Source organism: Macrosteles quadrilineatus, unplaced genomic scaffold, assembly GCF_028750875.1.
Source record: "Macrosteles quadrilineatus isolate MER2022 unplaced genomic scaffold, UCM_ALF_1.0 Scaffold_4__1_contigs__length_99947679, whole genome shotgun sequence".
NCBI classification, from domain to species: Eukaryota; Metazoa; Arthropoda; class Insecta; order Hemiptera; family Cicadellidae; genus Macrosteles; species Macrosteles quadrilineatus.
Genome location: NW_026542597.1, coordinates 62,158,161 through 62,166,333, shown reverse-complemented (window position 1 = coordinate 62,166,333; position 8,173 = coordinate 62,158,161).

Below are 8,173 nucleotides of genomic sequence, written 5' to 3'. Positions count from 1 at the left end.
GTACACATTGAGCTTTGTTCTATAAACGGGTAGTATTGAGGTGTATACAGTTAAAGAACCAATTGGCATGTTAGTTTGTATCAACCAATAACATTGTATAACTTTTTATAGGACTGAAATCGGGGCGTCGTCCTGTAGTCCAGCTACCTGGAGGTCACAAATTGTGGATATTTATAAGCATGATCTGTGGATGTGATACTCCCTGGTGTGGATTAACGTCCGCTTTACTGAGTGCTACGACTATCCGCAGTACTATCCTGATAATTAAACCAATTCGTAAATTACTAGGCAAAAGTAGATTCCACTATATACTGTAGGTCCCTTGTCTGCCATTGGCTGTATGGGCTATTAATTAACAGCTTTGACTTTAGGGAAATATGTCGGCCTTAGCCGCTAACAAGACTAAAAGATCGCGCCACTCAACCTACACTCATCTCCATTCATACTTAAAATGCCTACCTGCGAATAGTCACCGTTTCAATTAAAAGTATAAAAAACAGAGAACAGCACTATTAATTTTATATTTATTTATGATGGCAGCTTTTTTAACTAAATGAAAGAGCTATGATACACAATGAGAACTATCAAAGTAGAATTGTTAACAGCTAATTTTGTTTAGGTTTTTACCGTCATAAATAGGTTTAGATATTGTGTGAGTTAATTGGGCGTTTTAATTTTTTTAAGTTCATATTTTTTTAACTTAGTCAATTTTTTTTTTTCTACATTTTTATAAACATGTATGTTTGCATTGTATGTTTGTTTTGTTCTTTTCAAAATGGCCAAAATAATGTCTGGGAACCGGATTAGTGTGTTTCTATTTTTAGTGCTATACTGGTAAGGTCAATGACTTGGATGAAAGGAAGTAGGCCTACAGTATATAACATTATAAATGTGAAAGTTTGGAGTGTCGCAAATAGCCAATCACGTTACAACTACTTGACCAATTGAGCCAATTTAGTCCTTGAATGAGCCAATACATCTTGGGCTTAATGAACATAGGCATTTCTTTTATTTTAATACTCTCCTAGGGCTTTGCCCCGATGGCTTCTAATGATTCTATGTTGTTCTAATGAATACACTTAATATAGAATTGTCGAATTGATATGAACCAGGTGTTTGAAAATTATTTTGTTGGTACGTTATCAAAATTCTGGACATTTATCTGTTAGTAATTCTTTTACACACTAGATCTAAAGAGGATAATTTATCTCTTAAGCAATCTCTTGGCGATGCAAAGTGCAGATATGGTAGCCGGTACTTTCATATTTACAATATCATTTAAAGACACAAAATATGCTTTAAACATGTATTGCATTCGTCACAAAATATTTGCATTTTTTCGCTAATTAGCATTTTATTGCATAATACTTATTGTAATCGTTTAGTAAAATTGAAAAAAAATCCTTTTTCGATAACTTATTTTATTTATGATTAGCACTCAAGAAATATCATTAGAGGTTCTTGAACATGAGTTTTAAACATGTCTTCTATCATTAAGCTGGATATTCGATTTTATCAATTATAAAACTAATCACAATCATGCTAAAAATATGATATTCAATTATTTCGTCGGAAAATTTATGAAAGATAAAACATTGAAAGAAAAACATCAAAAACTGTTTTGAAGGTGGGGAACACGGTGGCATGTAAAGGTTTTTTAACAGGTAATGTTCCTTTGTGAGATCTTAGATGGGGCAATAATATAAAATAATATAAATAATAATATAAAATGACAATAATATAAAATTGGGGCAAATAACTGTAACCATGTCAGTTAATGCTATTAGTGAAATCCTCTCAGTTTAACTTCAGTAGCGACATATGTGGAACTGTGGTGATTATTTTATCAACGGATTTTAATAATACGTTTTATTTATCATAAGAGATCGTTTAGATATTTATTTCAATTGTCATAGGTAAAGCTGCGTCGGGATGTGCTAGTAATACAAGGTACATATATACAAAGGTAAAGTACGGTAATTTTGGAGAAGGCTTAAATTGGATAGATAAATTTTGATGGCAAACTTATCTATTATGGGAAGAAGACAACTTTGAACGTAATTTTACGCTATTGCTTGCGCAGTATCATTAGTGTGACTGCTTCAATGGTGCATCATTATTTTAGAAGAAAATCTTTTAGAGCACTCTGTACAAATCCTATCACAATTGATATTTCTGTATTTGATACGTATTTTATTCATTCTTAACAGCTTTTTTAATGCAGTATTTATGTCATAATAATGTTTTATTGATTTGGACTTATTATGGGTAAAATATAATGGTGTGGTGCCGGCAGATATTTAGATGAAAATGCACGACACAAAAGTAACGCATAAAGAAACCGTGAAAATGCAGGAGCAATATTCAACGATAGGGTCAGCCCATCTAAACGTTGCTTTTAAATAATATGTTATTTATGCAAATGCATTTGACCAGTGTTCTTTTATTTTGTATAAATTGAGTATTCAAAATATTTATTTGTACACATACATGTATTTATTTAATCGAGAGTACTAGTTTCACTTTGAATCTTAGAACTTAGTTTTAAGTTTAATAACGGATAACAAAACAAATATTCTTCTCAAATTCTACTTAATATTGAACATTTTTATCCATTAAGTTGGTAAGACATTATATATAAACTATACAACTAATATATTATAAGTAAGCAAACGTGAAATTGATACTAAAGCAATATCTTTAGTCAAAGATTCCTTAATCGACATTTTAGCTTTCGGTTGAATTCATTTTACTAATTTGAAACGAACCTTTGTTATAGAACTATTAGAATTTAGTACCCGAAACTAAGTGATACTGTAATATTGACCAATGAAATGTACTGAGACAATCACGTTGGGTTTTACTACAAAAAGATACTTTTGACTTAATTAGCTGAAACAATTAATTGAACGATTTTCCTGCTGTTGCATTCCTAGAAAACTATTGTCTCGTTAAAATTTACTCATTTGTTACTTCTTTGGCATCGTAATTGCTTCAAAATTAAATATTTTTAACTGGAAAGTCAAACAATAGATATAAACTTTTTTACATGAAAACATTTTTATGCAGGCATTTAAAATATTTATTATAAGACTAGCAAACCTATCTAAATATTTGATTATCATCATTAAAAATATTCAAGTTGAAAGAATGTTGTTTATGGTATTTGGGAAAACTAAAACCAATAATTATAGTCATCTCAAACCTAGGTCTATCGACGAAAACTATGAAAAAAGTTATAAAACTAACCTATCTAAAAATCCTCTAAATTTGCTTTTATTGCCAACAGCATTTTTTACGTATCCACCAACGCATTGACTCCTTATTATTTCGTTAAGAGCCGCGTCGTATAGTCTTTTGTCGTAGTTTATGGTGTTTTTATTGTCAGTACATCACACCCTCTCTTATCCGGCCCCCAAGGAACTGGGCTTATGTCGGAAAACCTAGAGGAGGGGTTCAAAGAGAAGACTTGTCTGGTTAGCCGAGCAGTTATAGTGCTAACCTTCAAATCTGAAGGTTGGTGGTACCATTCTAACTGCAATCGTTTTGGATTAAGATGACATTTGTCAAAGGGCTATCATTTAATGATGCTTTCTAACAAAAAGATGGACGTTAGTAAGTGGATATAACTAATGTCGATCTTTTTTTAGATAGTAACAAGGACAGTTAGTTAGGATAGGTTGGGACAGTTATCTTTAAAAAAGGTTTAAAATGTCAATGTCCTCAATACACACAAAGAAAATAAAAATTAATAAAAACTATGTAAAATAACGTACCATCCATACTATTTACTATTGTACTGATATAAGGGAAATGTTCATTAAATTTAAATTATTTTAATTTACAGGATATATAATGTACAATATGAAATGTCTTGATCAATGGTTATTAGTTATACAAAATTACACATCACTATGTTGGCAGAACTGGAGACCAGCTGTCAATCAACTCAATTCAAATCTGTAATGAGCTAATTTCTTCCTAGTTGGCTGATTCCGCTGATTCCTATTATATGCACAACTCATGAAATAACGAGTTCAAGCATAAGCCCGACTTGGAACAAATGATAGTACATAACCATTGGGAATGAAGTCTATTCAAGCCAGTCAATCTCTTTGGAGTATTACCAAGTAAGACTGTTGCCTTATCTTAGTTTACTGAAATAGTAAAGTACATGTTTACAGCTAAGGAAGGTTATAAAGGGTTTCTTTTTTTAATTTAGAAGAATAAATTCTAATTTGTTATCACCATGAGTTGGAGTAATTTGTTCAGCATCCTACTATCTGAGGGAAAACACCAAATCGCAGGCATCAAATCCCATTTTAGCTGTCAGTGAAATGTTGAAGAATAGTAATTCTAAATTAAATCTTCCTATCCACTCTCCGGTGATTGGCCTATTCAGAGGTACTGGGCAGAGTGTACTATAAACATCGTTACTTAAGGCATTTGATAAGTACTACATTTAGGTATGGTTACGTTAGATAATTCAAACAGATTAGATGCATTCTATGATAAGAACTATACTTTGTTTAAATATAGATTCCATAGTACTTGAAGAGGAATAAAATCATTTGTAGCAATTGAAAATAGTCACTGATATGAATAATGGGAAAATGTAATCAATCGTGCTTAGGGAACAGTGTGGTGAATTCTATTATTGTACTTTTTTATTGCAAAGCCTCTTTGCATCAGATTTAGGTCGAGCGTCTATGCAAAAAACCTAGAAGCCCAGGGTTGCTATAGTGGTTTCAATTTTGGACCTGGTTGACCTGCTGTATTTAATTTAACTTTCTTACCAACAAGACACTGTTCAGCCATACAAGAAAACGGTGTCCAGAATACAACAGCAAAAAAGTTAATGGCGTACTTAGCAAGTTAATATACAGATTTAGCATAACAACTAAATATTTTATTTAGATAACATTAAATATTTTGTTATATATCAAATGTATTATAAATACATAACAAATATTAATATTTGAGGTGGTGTCTGTCTGTCTGTGCGGCTGCCACGACTAAAATACTAAACCGATACAGCCAACATTAAACACACCGATGGTCCACATATCTAGGAATGTCATAGGCCTATTCACTTCCCTGAGTTCCACTCGGGCTACGCCCCTCGGATGTCCAACGTTTTGAGGTGAGGTTTTCAAAAGTAAATATTGATTGGTCTCCATGGGAGCATTATAAAATTCACAATCTTTGTTTACCTTTGTGTTGACATTTCAATGTAAACAATCAGAACTGTTGAATGCTTATTTGACAATTTCAGACAGCTGATCCAAACAAATTAAATAAATTATTTTACACAATTATTTCTAAAACGATGTAATTGATAATGAAATTTTAAGAAAGATTCTATAACCGTAAGTTGTTATTGATATGGAGACAATTCAATGTAGGCCATACCTTTTTGTATAAATTTGGTGGATTTTAGTTTATAAATTTGAACTACTTTTGGATTAGGGGGTATAGTACATATTCCCGTTGCGAAGCACGGGTATAGAAGCTGATCTATTTATATAATATACATTCAATATTTTATATAACACATAAATTGGCTGGGTAGCTGATTGGTTATAGTACTTATAATGTAAAAGGATGCCAATCTGATTCGGGGAAAAGTATGTAGCTTTTAGATTGTTCAAACTGAACCCAGCTGTCTCTGATTGTTGGGTTTTAATGAAACTATCTTGACCAAATAAACAGCTGATTATCGTAGTCATCTTACTCCATTCTACATTTACATTGCAATATTCATCTTAAAATACGCGCATAGGTTAGTGTCGCTGTCTTAAAATTTAAATGACAATATAGCTGTGGTTCATGCTGTAGGTGCAGGCTTCAATTGGAATGACTGAGACATGAAATGAGATGGAACTTGACTATGATTGGCACAAGTACGCCTGCATCGTTATTATTATTTTATTAGAACGATCCTATACTAAATGGATAAACCATAAGCGTGATTAAACTAATTTATAAATTGTCTACTGCTGATCCATAAGGATAAACCAAAAGAATATGTTTAAGATAATTTCTTAGTTAGTGGTTTTAATAATATGTTCCTAATCCAACATAAAAAGGGAATACATTTTCCATTACAGTTATATTTTGTTTATTTAAGCTGTTGAAGTAATACAAGAGTCTAAGAAGTAAATTCAATAATATTTTTTACAACAACAGGAGACATCCAGGTGTTGTACCTGAACAGAAGATCCATATCTACCAGTTTACATCTCTGTTACATAAGACCAGATGGAGAGAAAGTCATCCATGACAGCTTCTGCGAAGTCGGTGCCAGCCAAGAACATATGAGTAATAGGACAGATTGCAACTCTTACGTTGGGTGAGGTAATAGGATCGGCTCAAGTAACAGGTTGCTCCGGAGTAACAGGTTACGCCGAAATAACAGGTTAGGTCTGCAGGTTACTCCAGGACAATACACTAAGATGTTTGATAATAGGTTCTGCTGAATTGATAGAGTATCAAAATTGGACCAGGAACTGTGATGAAACCGGATTAAACGAGTTAAGAAAATAAATGTTGGTTGATTAACAAATAGCAGTACCTATTTGTGGAAAACAATAGGATATTATTATTAAATGAAATAAATTATGTGATCTGCAGTAACAGGTATTTGTGTAATACTTGTAACAGTTTGCAGCTTTAGTAAGAGTCCAGAATCATAGAACCAAGTGTGAAGTTTTTTTTAATGGCCAGTTAACATTCCTATTTAATTGATCTAGATAGTTTTTATGAAGTAACGAGTTAGATAGATACGTAATATTGTAACCAAAAAAAATAGGGCGAAAAAGGTTTCTCTCTTAAATAAACAGAAGTAACTAATTTAACCTTATTTATAAGGTATAGAACCATATAAATATTAGAACCTTATTTATAAGAGGAATTTGAACCTTAAGCATAATCAAAAGCTAGTAAACCTATTTAAGGACCAACTACTTACTTAAAAAGTTATTTTATTAGAATTAATTAGTACTTAAAACTAATTGTTCAGGCGACTTGAAATTATTTGCTTTAAAACTGTTATGTTGTTCTGAGAATTAAATAAAGTGTTATTATGTAACAAAGAGCAGAATCTACACTTTGGACTTGTTTTAATTTCAGCTGTTGAGAAAATCATGTATAAAAAACTAAAGAATGTAAATGATGGTGTACCACATTGTAATATTTTACTATAGGGCGATGATTTAGCAGTATATTCAGTTATAAAATTGGTGTAGTTGCCAATATAATTCCCGCTTTTTTCGAATTTTGTAAAAGATAGTTTTTTCATTAGTTGGGAACCAGATACAGTACTTTATAGTCAATTAGGATTGAATGAAACAAGAGATGCAGTTTTTTTACAGTTATGTAGATGTGCACTAAACACTCAGTAATTAATTAAATACGCTTTACAGTAGTTGAATCAGAGAATCCTTACAGACCTCCTCATTTTAATTTAGTTTTTAAGGGCACATTACACAAAATGAGTATCATTAACATTTTCATTTAGCTAGGATCATAGACTAACTAGGAAAATGCTTCAATAAAATAACTTCAGAGATCAACTCCACTTTTATGCCAGATAAAATTCAGACTGGAAAAGCTAGTTACTTTAAAGAATAATAAAATAGTTTGGTATCTTAATAACTTCCACTAACACCATCGTCTGTTACCAAGCATCCAGAAGTTGCAACTCTCTGTAATGTAACCTCATTTTCATAATGGCAGAGTTTTCCAAACAATAACGATACCTAGAATCCATAACTGTTTGAGACGATCTCGTTTCGATGAAGTTCTTTTCAATTTAGAACTTGGTTTTACAACTCTTTGTGGTTTTCAATAACCGTAAAATTACAAAAATATTGTTTGAATTTTAAATTAAATTGAAAACTATATAAAATATATAGCTACAATATTGTCAAAAGCACAACAGCAAAAATAAAATGATTGATTTTGTAAATTTTTTGATGTACTGACAACCAATTAAATGCCTATAATATAATATGTAGGATATATATGTATTTACCACATCATAAAAAAATACTTTTCCTTCTATGTTAACTGGTTCATCCCATGTCATTAAACTGTTCTTTAGCATTTTCATCGGTATTTCTTGGAAAATATAAAAAAATATAATTTTAGCGAATTTCCCATATAGGGAATA